Source organism: Ammodytes marinus (assembly GCF_949987685.1).
Source record: "Ammodytes marinus genome assembly, chromosome: 12".
Classification (NCBI taxonomy): domain Eukaryota; kingdom Metazoa; phylum Chordata; class Actinopteri; order Uranoscopiformes; family Ammodytidae; genus Ammodytes; species Ammodytes marinus.
In genome coordinates, this window is record NC_137216.1 from 2,815,160 (window position 1) to 2,831,540 (window position 16,381).

At 39.4% G+C, this 16,381-nt stretch overlaps 1 long non-coding RNA gene across 1 annotated transcript; it reads right to left on the reverse strand.

Annotated features, from left to right (window-relative positions):
* Window positions 1-1,056: 1,056 nt before the first annotated feature.
* Window positions 1,057-3,127, reverse strand: LOC307258087. The gene is made up of 3 exons (XR_013845116.1): window positions 3,005-3,127; window positions 1,930-2,022; window positions 1,057-1,838 (listed from the first exon to the last, which is right to left on the reverse strand). It is a non-coding gene; the product is annotated as an uncharacterized lncRNA (long non-coding RNA).
* Window positions 3,128-16,381: the final 13,254 nt, after the last annotated feature.

Genomic DNA, 16,381 nt, shown 5'->3' on the forward strand with positions numbered 1-16,381 from the left:
AGATTGAGTTATGGTGAGAGGAAAATCAGTGGAGTTTCGGTCTGGAGAGTGACTGGCATTAGCTAGAGTTAATGTTAGCTTATGACAGAATGCTGTCCATATTTCAACACTTAACAGTCAATCACTTTACAAGTATAAGGTTATGAAGCTGCATGACGTAACTCCACATTACCTCTTGCATCACTACTGGAACGAGCGAGCGAGCTAAAACAGAAATTACGACATTTACCTCATACACCTTTTGTTTGATAGGTGCCTGTGTGGGAAAGCCAATGAGCTCAGCTGAGCAGAGCATGTGCTGCAGGGACGTGGATACCTTCTGGCCTCGGGTGGAGACGCTAAACCCCAGACCAGACATATCATACTTGACTCAGTATCCAGGTTTACTTTTGAGCCCCTTAGTGCTCCAGATAGCATACCTGAGCTTCAGACAGGAGCATGGCCCTCTGCAGGCCAGCAGACACGAGTATGTCAATCAGTATAACCCATAACAGAAACTACTTTCTCCAATTAATTATTCCACACCTTGCAGCTAATGTGTCCACAGGAATTGTCCGATTTTCTTCTACAATTAGAATATAAGCCTGAGGGCCAAAGTAAAGTAAATGAAGTACATCTTGAGGCAGAGTATTGATAAATCCGACCAACTTAACATTTAGAAGAGTCTTCTAAATATTATGTTGGTTGGATTGATCAATTTAAACTTGTAAGCAAGTATTTTAGTAGACCAACATGTGTATGATTGAAAATCAATATTTCTAGATGCAGAACAGCAGAAAGGATACATTACAATTGAATTGGAATACTTCTGTTTTTCCATTTTCCATGTGATCACTACTTGTAAATGATATATAGATTATCAGGCTTAACAGTGGATATTGTGTGCCTATCCCCAGGCACTTCTGCTATACAGCTTACCTTATATTGTGTCCAGAAGAACCGGGTATATACAAAGCTTCATATTAATCATTTCATTGATAAATTAATCACAACCACAATGTGTCACACCATATAACATTTTATGCAGTTTAAAACGTATATATTTTGAACACATGCTTTATAAATTATAAGGGTCTTCATGCTGCAAAAGCAAGACTAATAAATGTCATGTACCTATACAAATGTTTAATGTATTTTATATTTATGAATTACAGTTATTACATCAAAGCACGATAAGTAAACATGTAAAGTAAGAGCTTACCAATAAATCACAAATGTATACAGCTTTTTAAAATATATGTTTGGTTTAACGTATATATGGTCAAAATGGAAGATTAACCAATTTAAAATGAGAATGCACTCATAATAGCATACCTCCCAGTATAGCTGTTTAATCCTCATATTTTATTAAGAGAAAATGTTAAATTTTGTATCTGGCTCTAGATAAAACTACCCCCAATCCTCAGGTGTTTCCAGAACAAGACTTTATTACAAAACACAAAACTAAACAAGTAACCGTATCCTTGGTCTGTGGCTCAATTCTTTACCAAATTTAGTCAAAATCTATCTTAGCTTTTTGAGATGTCTAACAAACAAACATGACTGAGTACGTCACCTATTTGACTGTAATCAACAAGATTATGAATTGAGTACTGATCTGACTTTGTCTAGACTTATAATAATCACTATCTGAAAACGGGAAACCAAATTGTGTGCTTGAGTTGTGTGAAGCTGTGACTGCCAGGCGAGTCCCAGGCTGCTCCATCTTCAGAGATCTTCTCACAGGTTCTGGAAAGGCAGCAGGTGCACGGTGCAGTGAAGAACCAGCTCTGCTCTCTCCTAGAGTCTTTAGTTATGTGGAGTCTGTCCCTCTCAGAGAGTCCCCCAGGGCCAAGGTGCTAGGGGACGGACATTATGTAAGAATCCGTTTAGTGATATTATAGTATGAACATGATGGATAATATTTAGGGACTGACTGAAGCTGCTCACTGTAGCTGCGATGGCTTGACAGGGTGGCAGTGTCACATTCTAGCTTCCTCTCATCTGCCATAATGTTTGAAATGCAGGACAGCCAAGTTGAGTCTGTGGAAAAGCAAATTGTGTAGATCAGAAGTTGAACATATAAGTTATCCCAGACAAGTACATACAGCATGTAAACATTTTAAACCCTAATTTACTGTGTGAAGTGCTGAGACAACGCTGCCATAATGTGGAAGAAAATTAACATTAGCTAATAAAATGCCAGAGTATGAAAATACAATACATGTAGGTTTGGGTTGATTCAGATCACAAAGTTAAACACGAATGCAGTATTATAACAGCCATGTATTTAATTCTCTTCATGGGGGTTATCCTCTTGTTAGTCATTTGAAAACGCTTTGTAGATGTTTTTTCGGGCTCAACGAGCAGATATAAATGATTATTAGGCCTACATGATGGAGCTGCTGCACAATTTAACACATGTTTATAACATAGTTTTCTCATCTGCATCATGGGCAGCTTATCTACGGGTCTGTCTTCAGAAACATGTCAACATGTATGTTGCGTGCAGGGGGAATACGTGCTCACATTTATTTATTTGGATCTTGATTAGCCACTACAAAGGCAGCAAATGCTCTATAGGGTCAACACATGCTAACATTACATCCTGATGTAAAACTAGTATGATATGATGGTGCTAATGTCCCAGCAAAGTAGACATACAGCCACAGCGTGTCTGATTTTTATTTTAGCATCACGAGTAGCCTATATCAATATATTTTGCTGACTCAATGTCCCCGGCTAGCGCCAGTATTGTTTAAACTGATTAACGGAAGGAGTCATTGGTCAGCCTTCGTATTTGAGGTTAACAGTTAATTATAATCATGTAAAATATTGCATTATGCCTTATAAAATGGCCCATCTTACAAAAAAGGATGCCAACCAACATTAGCCGTTTTGACCTGTTAGCTAGTGGGTTAGCTAGTATGCTGCCTAACAATAAATGACCACACGTTGCTTTTCATCATTGAAATTATTATGCCGACTACATGGGAGTTTAAAAACATTCGCTAACAAGACTTACAGTTCATAGTTTCCGTGGGTTTAAATATCTGACGGCCCCGTGTCCTAGTAGGTCTGTGTCCGTGTCCGTGACCATCGGTCCAGCGTCGGCCGCAGCTCCGGACGATGAAGCAGCTCAGCTGTTTATTAAACCACCGCAGGCCCTGGTGTTGTTATCCTGAACTTTACCGTGTCACCCACACACAAGCCTCCTGTCTAAAATGATCGGGAAACCACCGTGTGTTTCGTGAGGGAGGCGGCGGCGCCAGAGATGTAGTTCCGTCTCTTCACATGTAAACATACCAAGGCTCAAAGCTAGCTAGCTAGCGCCGCTTATTTTCTGTCACAGAAACCGTGGACTACATTTATTCTAAGGCTGGAGTACACTATACTTCCCCTTTACTGTAATGTAAAATACAATGCAATGTAAAACTACAGAAAAAATACGAGCACACTAAGTGACACATCTTCAATTCACTACGACCTACTACTGCCTGCACGTAGATGCATTCCCGTTTGGTCAGCGTCCCCTTGCTACGTAATATGACGCGTTTGACGTAGGGGGTTAAAAAAAAGAACTTTGTAGGAGCTTAGCTCAAAACAGCCACTTTGATCTCGGAATCAACATTCTTATGTTTTGAAAAACAAAAAAAATCCTGCATATTATTTTTCAATGGGGATGTCCATAATAGATTATGTATACATCTAGGAATATTTTTAACTTCCAATACGCACTTTAAGGAGAGAAGGTAAAATAATGACATTCACACAAAAATAATTTGAACGATGTGATGTCCAACCAGACCATCATACTTCATTTCATTTGTACAGAAGGTCTGGAACTGCTCTATTTGGCAAACGTTCACTCACTTGGAGGCGGGTGTCTGTTGAAGTTTAAAACTATTGGATCTGCCCAGTGCCACTCTGGATCAGCTAACCAATCGCATAACGTTTGGTCGTGACGTATGTCATGAGCCGGCTTCTGACGGTGCATTCCAGTTGTACTGGGAACTCGGAAATTTCCGACTTAACTACATATTGTAGTCTATGGATCTACCGGTACCTGGCAACGGTAACTAGTATTTTGTATTGTGTTTTATGTGTAACTGTGTTCTGCTGTCCATCTTGGCCAGGTCTCTCTTGAAAAAGAGACTTTAATCTCAATGAGGCTAACCTGGTTAAATAAAGGATAAATAAATAAATAAATAAATAGCTAGAGCCTAACGTTTAGTTATTTGGATGAGAAAGGTTGTAGGCGTCCATACTTTCCCGAGCAGATGACCTGGAACACAGACAGGTCGGAACTCTAAACTACCAAGTCAGAAATCTCCGAGTTACGAGTATAAAGGAACGCAGCATTCAACTGAAACTGGCGTGCGACTTCGACGTCATCGTTCTCAAGCACTCGCTCTGTTCGCTGATTGGACCGCCAAAAGTCTGTCTGGAGAAGGAACCCATGAATATACCAGAGGCCCAGACTGACTACTGAAGTGAAATGAAAATTGAGCAGAAGTAGGTAGGCGGGTCGAGCCAGGCTAGTGATGTGGGCGATCTATCGGCAAAATTCCATATAATTATTGTTGTGTTGATCCTATTCAGTTAAGACAATCAAGCAAGCATAACAAGAGCATCATCAAATAATGTTGTATTAAGACACACAGCTGCCTTACTGTACTCTGAACCATAAACTACTGCATTGTTTTGTAATGATTTTCGCCTGCATTCTATCGATGAATATTTGAGCTTCAAATTTAATGACCTTGTTTGAATAACTTGTAATAGAAGAGACATTAGGCACAGCACATGTTGGCAAGAAGCCTAGTGTTTTTTCCACATAATTTCCTCTCTTATCTGGTAACAATGACAAAAAAGATTGGAGCCTCTTTAGAAAAAGGCCTTAGCTCCTTGTCATTCACAAGGAGTGTTTTATGGTGGGGGCGCCCTCTCTGCTGGGATAAGGTTATCTTGAATGGAAGAAATCCTAGGAGAGGCAGTATTGATCCAGCCCACAATTTTCACACAAAGCTCTACATTCACCATAAAAATGTTGGCAGCAATACTTTCATTGCTTCTCATATGGGGCTAAACACAGAGTTCCCTGGAGATGGTGGCCAATAGCTTTACTTAATAATATCCAGTCTCCCTTTGGGCCACATCATAAATGTCATCATATGCAAAGAAGGATATCTGAAGCCTGGCTGTATAAATGCAGCTGAAAGGGCTGAAACCTCAGTCCTTTATCACTCCAAATGACCTTATCACGTGTCACAGCACTGGCTTAACCAGTGCTCATAACCTTGACATTTTATTTATTATGCTGTACGTGTATCCTGTATGTGTTGCTGTCATATAAAAAAAGCAAAGACATGGCAAAGAAAGCATGGTTGATAAAACAACAATAGAAAAATCACAAATAAGTACTTAAGCTTGAATTTGGAAACCAACCCCCCTGTGTTACATTGAGCCTATCGCCATCCATCAAATCAGTTTTTAGCTACGCTAGCGCTGTGACTCTATGGATCGTTATGTCAAGTTGTCAGTTGGTGCATCACTTTTGTTCTGACCGAAATGCCTTTACATTTATTGGATGGACTGCCAGATGACAAAGCCTAGTGACTTTGGTCATCCCCTGACTTTTCTTCTTGCCCCCCCAAGGGGTTTACATTTTTGTTTTTCTGTAAAATTTCGCTGCAAAGATCAGACGCATTTCCATTCAATTTGGCCATACATTCATGTCCCATTGGTGTCAGGCTGAACTGCAATAACTTCGGTGATCAGCTGACTTCTCCTGGGGCCTCATTTATAAAGGTGGGCGTAGAAACCTTCCCAAAACATTGCGTTCGCACAAAACCAAGAATGTGCTGCGCAAAAAAAAAAATTTGATTTATAAAACTGTGCAGTGCAGAGTTGCACGTAATCTTCCTTTTATAAATACCCACCTGCGGTGAATTGTGCGCGGACGATCTCCAGCCTGTGTCATCCCACTTCACCTCCCAGTTTCATCCCACAATCTACCATACAGTAGATGGTGAATTCTAAACAGCTCCTGAATATGATGACGCTCTTATAGACTAGCAGGAGGGGCCCTCAGATTTTCAGGTACCCCTACCCGAGGTAGAACAAACCTCAACAATGATTTTTTTTATCTTTAGAATGTCCTGTTCATGAAACTGATTCTTGAGCACTTTTATCTTTGGGCGAAATGTGTTTTTTTGGTTATTCTTTAGAACTACCCCAGTCCCTCAAAAAGAGCCAAATTCGGCCATTCCGAATAGGGGATATGTGACAAAAAAGCCCATAACTTGGGAATGCTCACTTTTTTCTTCATCAGATTTGCTGAGGTACTAACCAGGTAGGGATGAGCCCGAATCCGAATATGTATTCGGATAAGCACGGATAATGAGTTAGATACGGAGAATTTCCGAATAGTCCCGTTATTATTCGGGGATTTTTTTTTATATATTATGCGCCTAATTGACGCAGCGCGTTCCGCCTCAATGACACAACAGGTAGAATGACACTAACAGCTGTTCTGCGGTGGACATGAGAGGACCGGGCGCGGCCCGTGACCCGCGGTCTCTCTCTTTTTATCCACTGATAAACGCAGCGCGTTCGCCCTTTCCCTTGAATAAAGGGTTCTACCTGTCGCATTCGCTGCCGTTTTTATGTGAGTTTCCTCCGCTGCCGTGGCGGAGAAGAGACGAACCGATGGAATATGCTGCACCCCGAGTCACCGTCAGCCCTTCCCCGATGTATTTACATTCACTAGGCCTACTGCTTAAACTCTTTCAAACACCACAACGTTTCCATCAAACTGATGCTTAGGACCTGTACTTTTTCAGCTGTCAATCAATGCGTATACGGCTAGGCCTACTTCAGGACCTATACAATAAAATCGGAAACTGCAAACTTGACACATTAAAATCACATGTGGCTTTGTGGAAAGGCTAAGATATTATTTAGGGTTTATGAGATTGGTACGTTGATACATATATTGTTCCTAAATCTTAGTTTAGTAAAACAAAAGTAAAAAAAGAGGGAGGAGGAGAGATAGAGATAGAGATAAAAAATAATCATGAAATACAGCTGTATTTCCCCCAGTTAAAGGGATACCTTAATTAAGTTAAAAGTAAAACACTGGCCCTCATTTACTAACAGTGAGTAGCCTATGCACAGATTTGGGCTGTTATTTATCAATATTTTCGTTCCCTGAATTTCTTTGTATTCTGAGAACAAGGAAGAGATAGAGAGAGAGATGAAAAGGTAGAAATATATCTGACTTTTTGACTTATATGTCAACATTAAATCAATGTGATGCTTTGAAGGGACAACAATTGCATTGACAATGAATATTAGTTTAGAAAATCAATTTAGGTGTGACTTCCTTTAATGTAGGCTAATGTAAAAGAAACTTCCGGTATACGCCACGCACACTTCTTGTTGTGTATCCGGATACAGATACAGATACAGATAATGTTGTTGGTTGAACAGATACAGATACAGATACAGATAATGACGTCTCCGCACACCCCTATAACCAGGTGTCTGTCCCACATCACCAAAAAGTTCAAATGTAATTTAGCAAAACATTTATGGATATAGGGTTCTGTATAAATAGCTTTAGTTTAGGCGGAAATTGTACTTTTGTGGTGATAGGAAAAGAGGGTTCCTTTACTTTTCTCTCAAATATCACCAAAACATAAATCCCTGCCAAATATACCATTTATGTATTGTCTAGGATGCTATTGAACAATAACCAGTGGTTCTATGAAGATATATATTACAGTTCAATTTCTAATGAGATTTCTCTAGAAGTACTCCTGCACTGAAATAGCCAAATTAGGACATTCCAAATGGGGGATAGGTGACATAATAGCCTATAGTCCAGCAGATAGGTGAATGCATTGTGCTTTTTATGATACAAACAAGAGCTTTGGCACACTGTTAGAGCATGCCCCTAGGAAGATTTTTGGCTATTTTTAAAAATGGCCACCAGCAGCTGTTATAGTATCAGTAGCTTGGGTTGTAGAGCACCTAGGATCTTGATTATGGTGTCTAATCCTACATTTTCAAGGATGGACAAGGCAGTGGTGCTATTTAAAACATGCTAGAAAGTACCCAACTTCATATATCTGGCATTCAGGGAACAAAATTGTGGTAAAACCTTCAAATATTAGCAGAGTTATGCATATTTTCATGAATTACATAATCAGTTCATGAGTTGTATGCTGACCTTATATGCTTACAAGTAAATATCTATTTCAAAGCCTGACCAATACATCAGTTTAGCCTGTTTGATAGGTGCAGCGCCGTCGTTAAGGGGGTAAAGGTTATGACGATTATAAGGGCCCACAGCCAGCTAGGGCCCACACAGCCCCCAGTAGAATCTATGACAAAATTATTGTGTAGGCCTATACAGTGAACTAATATATAATCATACGAATGAGTCCGAATTAGAACAAAGCCACAAGTCATACAATATTCTAATTGTAATCATTTCAATAACCCCCTTGGCCCCTTCTTAAAAAATGGTTTGGTCCACCCCGCGGTTCGTTCTTCCTCATTGGAATTAAGTGAGCGCGAGCGAAGTGAACTCCAGCAGGCGAGGATGCCCCCAAAAAAGCACAAGCTCGCACACCAGAAAAGAGATGAGAAGGAGACCAGAGTAGGCTATGAGCAGCAGAGCAGGGGCCCAGGACATCAAAAACAGTTTTTCTAAGAATGGTGAGAGTAAAACTACAGAGGGAGGCTGAAACAATTAGGCCTACCCTACTACTTGTTTATTCATAACATTACCTTTGACGGGGCGCAGGCTGGAGCCTACGTTAGCTGTCATCTGGCCGCGCTACACTCTGATCAAGTCGCCAGTTCATTTAAGAAAAAAAAAAAAAAAGTCGCCAGTTCATTGTAGAGCAACGGTTCCTACTGTAGTTATAATAACTGAACGTTACTAGCCTACTACAGTGACTATGTGTTTTACACATATTACTGTCTGACAGTGCTCCAGTAGCCTATGCGCCCATTCAGAGGCTGCATTGTATTGTATTATGACGCATTCAACTTCTACTCGGTAATTATGAGCATCTGACGATGGTCAGTTCCGTTCAGGGCCGTAGGACTGCGAACAGGCTTGGGGGGCCCAAGGCAGAGGGGGGCTGCACCCAAAAAATATAAAAACGTATTTTTTTTATTTAATTTTTTTTACTGGCTCAATTTAGGCCCCGAAAAATGTTATTTAGGAAAAAAATATATATATCAGGGGCCTTTCATTCGTCAGTACATTTTTGCTATTTTTTAAATAACATTGTTCGGGGCTACGAAGATCAGGGGCCTATATTGGGCCATTAATAAATACAAACGAAGGGAAAATTCCCAAAGCTGACTGGATTTTTTAAACATGTACATTTCTTCTTTCTGCTTTTTGGTCATTCTGTGTCTATAAATTATTCCAGAAAATAGTACTAAATAGCTTACATAGGAAACAGTTGATTTAGCCTTAGTTTTCTTCTCAAAGTGCACCAGATTGATGAATTTTACTTAAACATTTTTAAAAAAATCTTCCGGGGGAGCATTCCCCCGGACCCCCCTAGAAGGTCCAGGGTCCACGACACAGTCTCCCAAATTCCTGTGAGAAACACCGTGTGTGTGCATGTTTATTAAGAGTCATTAGACCAGGGGTTGTGTTCAAGTACGCGTAATGATTTGGTCATTCATCAATAGAAACATTGTGTTGTTATCTGGCTCAGAGAGGGACCAGTCACTCATACGTTTTGGACTATAGACAAACATAGAGACCGCCTCTCAGAGGGCCCATCAGGACTTCCTGTATAGGGGCCCAGAATTTGGTGCAACGCCCCTGGATAGGTGTAATTGCTATTATATCTGTGTAACCCACTCTGAGTAAGTCAACATTGCTCTAGGTTCCGAAGGAGCTAAGTGATATAAAACAGTTATCACAATGAAAGTACCAGGTAAGGTAAGTTACAAGCAGTAACTTTTACTTGCATAAAGTTGTAGGTAACACCCAAAACACATATGCATATACATCATTTGAAAATAAAAACATGGGCTTTCACTGGCTGTGTAAAAGGGTCTACAGAAGCCTCAAGCTCTCCCCCCAGAGAACAAAGGTTTTTCACACGCACACACACACACACACACACGCACACACTCGAAAGCTAATTTGCATCCACAGACATGCACCCACAGACACACACACACACACACACACACTCTGTGTGCTTAGAGTAAGTTTGATTTTAGATGTGTTGATTTCATTACTTTCTGTTATTAAATTACATGCATGTTCTATCAGATTTATAAGCTCAATAATAATTGATTTATTAGTAGATGTTATAGAGAGTGATAATTTGACTAGGTTTGATTAATATTGATTTATTTAACTGATCACTACATTAATCATTTAAGACAAACCATTGATAAAACGAGACAAACTTGCTATTATTTTTCCATTCTCAAGTGAATGGTGGCGTCCCTACATAACTTTAGTAAATTATTAATGTATTGTTATTTTCAGATAAATTTTAAATTGCAGAATTAATCTGAATGAGCCCATAACCACTACAGTAATATGTGTTTGTTTTTCTGATGACTGAGCTTTATTTTGTGGTGTTGCCATTGAGTGTCGCTGATTCCCCGAGTCGGGAAAACCTTGCCGGAGCTCTACGCATGGTCGAAAGTTGGCGCTGGAATACGCACATTTCTCCGCAAAGAATTTTACGCAATTCTAAAGAATCTACGCAAGGTTTTTGTGCGCCCCTGGAATGCCGTCATCAGGTCAAAACACTAATTTGTCCAATAATTTGGTTTATGAACAAATAATTGAAAAACAAATTACAGTTGCATCATCCCTCGTGTGTGCATGCTCATCTTAGCATTGAGCTCAAACGGTGCTTATGTAAAGCCGTATGCTTGATCTAGTTTTAGAACAAATTGCAGATCTTTTGAACAATGAATGTATCTTAATTAATGTTCTGATTTAAGGCTTTATGAATTTAATACACAAGACACACATAAGACTATAACGATGATTAAAACAAGACTCCTGGCAGATACGACCCCAGTAACAAGAAGTGATCAAAACTAGGCCTTGACATCACAACGTCTTTGTTTGAAGTAATATAAATGTAACATTCACGTCAAATCATCCAATACAATCAAATATCCAACAATGGAAAAATTACAAAAGCATGGCTGGTTTCCAGGGAAAATAGGCTGGGAAAAACTGGGTGAGAACGCCATGATTATAGCTTTGGATCCACATAAAATTAAATCTTTGACTATGGCTTAATTAATTCAGATAACAGAAAAAGACATACGTACTGTATGTTCCACCTTACAAATAGGACAGATGAGCTAAATCTGATTTTTTTTTGTGTTGGTGCGACCGGAAAACAGGACCAAAACAGGATTTCATGCATTTCAATTCAGACCCTTGGTTTGGAGTCTGTGATGGGCTGTCAGTGTGACCAAGCCACAGACCCCCAGGTTATTATTTGAAAAGTATATTTCCATGGTGATGGATGGATCAAAGGCTCAAGAGAGTTTCATATGGAAAGCTGTATTCTACCTGACCTTGAGAATATCAGTCATTTATTTTCAGTATTACCAGAAGAAACATTAACATCTGTTGGTTCAGTGATCCTAGGATCATCATAAGAGCTTAATAATGCTGTCTGGGAATTTCTTTCATGAGATGTTTTCAATAGAGATAACTTGACAGGATATACAGTAAAAGACTATGGTCAGATAGGACAAAGTGAAGCTCAAGTTAACATTGCACAATGTTTCCTGATGTTAGTTATTAGTTTAACACTCCTGTTGTGTTCCACTTGAATTTGAGCGACTCAAGCGTTTCTTTTTCTCAGAGAAATGCAGTTAATTAAATCATGTCATGTCCCAGATCACGACATGCATGTCTGAGCGCTTGTGCGCACGTGCGCACACACACACACACACACACACACACACACACACACCTGTGTATAGCTGAGCGTCCTGGTGAAGATAATCATGGCCCTGTTGTCCCCAGCTGAAAGGCTCACTGCTGGGTCTTCTGGTACTAATGCGGTGCCAAACTATAGGGTCCACATTTGGCCTAACTATTTCAGCATGCATTTCAATAGAAAAAAAAAATCCATTCCCCATTAAAAACCACTAGCAGGCTATGATGTAGGCCTACCTCCCTCGCATGTGAAGCCCTTTGAGCTGCATTTCCTGTATGAAAAGTGTTAGACAAACCAAGATTATTATTATTAGACTTCCTGTAATGGCCTTAAAGAGTCCCTGCCATGCTACAGAGAAGGAGTGCTCACACAAAGAAACAATGCAATGTTCCAAAAAGCACACGTTGGTAAAAAGGTCTGACACAACAAAAGGTGAAAACACAGGTATTATTATTGATATTTAATCAGCTTTGCCCGGGAACGTAAATGTAGTTCAAATGAAACAAACACTCTAGATTATTAAACATACTGCTGTATTCAGTGATATTCTATCAGTTTATAGCGTGTACAGGCCAAGGTGTTCACAACAATGTCAATGAATTAATAACCTAATTCATTCAGATCATTAACCATTAACCAAGCTGTCATGCTGATATCACTCAAAGTGAGTGTTGCCCGTGGCAAATATGCCTTTGTAGACAACAATGTTGGGATGCTGGAATGATAGACAATATAGCTGCAGGTCATTTTCTAGTAGATCAATAATTTTGAAATTATATCAAAGAGTGAAACCCAGGCCCTTTCTTCATCGTTTAACATATGTTAAGAGGGGTTTGTAGGGTTTTATTCACATACGTAAAATGTGTTCTTTTTGTACCCACATGTGGTATTTTCCCCCTCAGGCACAAAGCATGCCATTTATTTTTGCTTGAATCAAATATCACTGAACCATTTGCATCCCACTTCTAATTTGTTAAAGGGCAACCATGTCATTTGGAGAATTCTTCATATTGATCAATTTTTTTTATTCCAGATATCAAAAGGCTATGAAATCTGCACAGTTTAATAAGCCCAGTGTAATCCTTGAAACATTTCCAACTGATCAAGCCCTTTTCATGATGAATGGCTGCTATGGGTGAGAGATATATTTCTGCAATGCTAACACTTAAACTTGCACAGTATTTAAAAAGAATAGTGTTTAGAGCTTTAAGGTGACATAGTAATGCTGACAACCAGCAACTAGCAATTGATTTACCTTCCACTTTTCACAGGCTAATACATCTTACTTACTGTAGTGCCTTTTGCCAACTTAAACCAATTAGAACAATACATTAGGTTATTTAAGCTCATTACTTGAAATTAAAGACTCACCACTCTCACTGTTACTGAACAGAAAAATCACATTATCTATCTTTTCAAATGTAACACATGTTGTAATACCTTTCAAATAGTTTCGTTATACCAATCCTTAAGCCCTATCTTATCATGTTCAATCATGTTTTTAATTTGGCAATTTAGCTATAGGGTGACAAATCAAATCATTTGGAGATTCTGTAGGTAATTAATTAACAAATGCTAAATTTTAGCAGTCCTAGATTGCAAATATTTCCTATCATTGTCATTTTCTGTGTTCTAAAATGTCTTTAACCTAAGAGAGATTATCGTGTAATGACGTACATGCTTTAAAGAAAAAAATAAATTGTATTTAAATCTCTGATGCATCTAAAGGAACAAATATTATGTTAACTCTACACAGCTGTTGGATTGGAATGACCTTTTTGATGAAAGCAATGAAGCTCATGAAAAATGTCTGTAACTAAAAATACAACTCTCCCAACCAGCAGACTCTGGCCGTGGCTCGAGTTATTCGTAGGTTGTAACCTTCACTCCTGAAAGAATCAGGTAAACCAAGGTCATGTGAGTCAGATCAGCTACAACAGTCAATGTCCCATTTGAAATGTTTTCTAAAAGCATATTTTGTTGCTCATTCCTCTACCACCATTTCGCAACTGCTCATCACAGATAAGTGCGAGCCAACTGCACTGTGTTTCCAAAGAAGTCAGTAAGCGTGCCTAATCCTATTGCAAAAAGCTCAACTGGGGGGAAGCTGGCTGATATCCACTCCAGCCAGACCTAAAGCCTGGAGATGCTGGTGCTCCACTAGGGCCTGCAGCCCTGGACCAGAGAGACCAAGACTAGCTGAAAGGCAAGATGCAGATACTCTCACGGGCTATTCAGTATAGGTGCCACAATACAGAGCTTCACTGGAGGCATCAAGAGGCTAGCTGTAACAATATGGGTGGCCAGCAACTGGAGGCAAGTATGGGATCATGAAAGGCACAGGCAGGGGGAGAAGGAAATGCTAAACTGTACTTACGACTTAAGACAGCATTGATGGCTAGTGAGGAAGTTTGTATGTATCATTTCAGTGACCATTCTGCATTCTGTTCATACAGTATGTACTGCAGTTTAAGAAAATCACATCTCTACTTTCTAGATAAACATGAAGCAACTGTGTATCACTGAGTGAAAGCAGTGAACACAACATGTTCTAGATTCCAATAGCATCATATTTAAAATTTAGCCTGGCTCCAGGGATGACACTATACTATATAACTATTGGAGGGAATGTCATGAAATCTTATTTAGTCATTTGTTGTCTTTAGACAAATCTAGTTTGAGATCCATGGTGCCCAGGGGATGAATGCCACTTCCTTTGGGTCTAGACAACTATAGGATCGCTTTGTAATAACATATGTTGCTGACCTTCATGTTCCCAAAGACATGTATTGTGATGACTTTGATGATTCCCTGACTTTTCATCTAGTGCCATCATCAGGTCAAAGCATTAATCACTACATTTTACCATGCTAACATGCTAAATAAAAAGGCTTTTCATAAAAAACATGACTTGACTTTCAACTCCTTTTCTTGTAAGATTATGAAAGTGTTGCATTAAACTTTTAAATAAAGTATTTGTAGTTAAGTATTGTATAGACGACTTATAACTAGCTAAAGCATAAAATAAATGTCCTGGCTTGACGTCCTCCTTACATGACCTCTTTTGTAAATATTTTCTAACAAAATTATCTGACATTTATTTTTTAATTAAAATGAAATGAATTCGGGACTGAACTGTGGTATACTGAGGTGACATGGCACTGTACTACCTACTCATTAATAACCCTTTGTATCCCAGGCCCTTACAGTTAGTGATCGATTTTCCCTGCTCTCCAAATGTCTCCGTAAATGTCCCTGCTTAGGAGCGTCACAGGGATAGTGCAGTAAATGACTTCAATTGTGGAGATAAGAGTTTCCTGATTGGTTAAGATTATAACTGCAGGTATACACTTTATGTAGATTCATGCCCATTGGTGCATGTTCAATTTAAAGCAGGGAATGGGTTCACTGTAGTTTCTTCTTTACAGTAGGGATATCAGGAAAGCAATGGCCACTTTTAGACAACAGAAAATAAGATTAACGCTACAAATATTTGCAGACCACCAACTGAAATGCTTCCTCTATTTATACTGACGGGAGGACAAAAAAGTTCAATTTCTGCCAAGTGCTCACCTCATAACACAAGGCATGGACTACATTTGCATGTTTCAAGGGGTGACAATTTCATTTGCATAAATTTAATGAGTCTTTCAGAGGAAAAATAAAAACTGTGGACACCTGCGGAAACAAGCTGACATTGTTCAAAATCCCCCCATCCCTCCATTACACACAATATCGGCTTTGGCTCAAAGACAAAGCATTGTTACACAGATAATCAGGAGGTTTGACATCTCTGTCATAAAAGGGTTGTTTTCTTTGGAGGCAAAATGTGCACAGGAGATGGAATTTCATCTCCTGCTAAATGGATGACATAGATAGTTAGGATGATACAGGTATGAGGACTTGTTTCCCTGGGAGGGGCTGGCAATCAACAGCTACCAAGGCTAGTGTGTTACTGCTGGCAACACAAAGTAGCCAGTAGCATTTTGATTAAAGCAGTTCAACTGTCAGGAACCAAATGGGCAAACTAATTACCAGTGTAAACTGATTTCCTGGATCAAGCTCTCCACAGCAGTGGTTCTCCCCAAGCTCTGGGTTATGATTGTAAAAATGGGAAAAGGTACATGCTCTGGGTATTTATACCAGTGACTGTAAATTAATGGGATTGAGTGTGTGGAAATGAAATAAATGTGCAGCCCTTATTGGGGAAGGCTCTGTGAATTCCAATGAGGGGTACAGTCCCTGTGGCAACGAAAGCAAGGATTTACATCCACCCTGTCAGTCAGGCTTCTAATATGGATCTATGGCTTGGTGCCACACAAGGTATAGCACAGACCTTTTGTATTCATATCGGCAGATGTAAGATGAAAGTCTACGCAAGCACTTCAAAGATGGCATTTGGGGAGAATTGTAGCTATACCTATAATGTCATG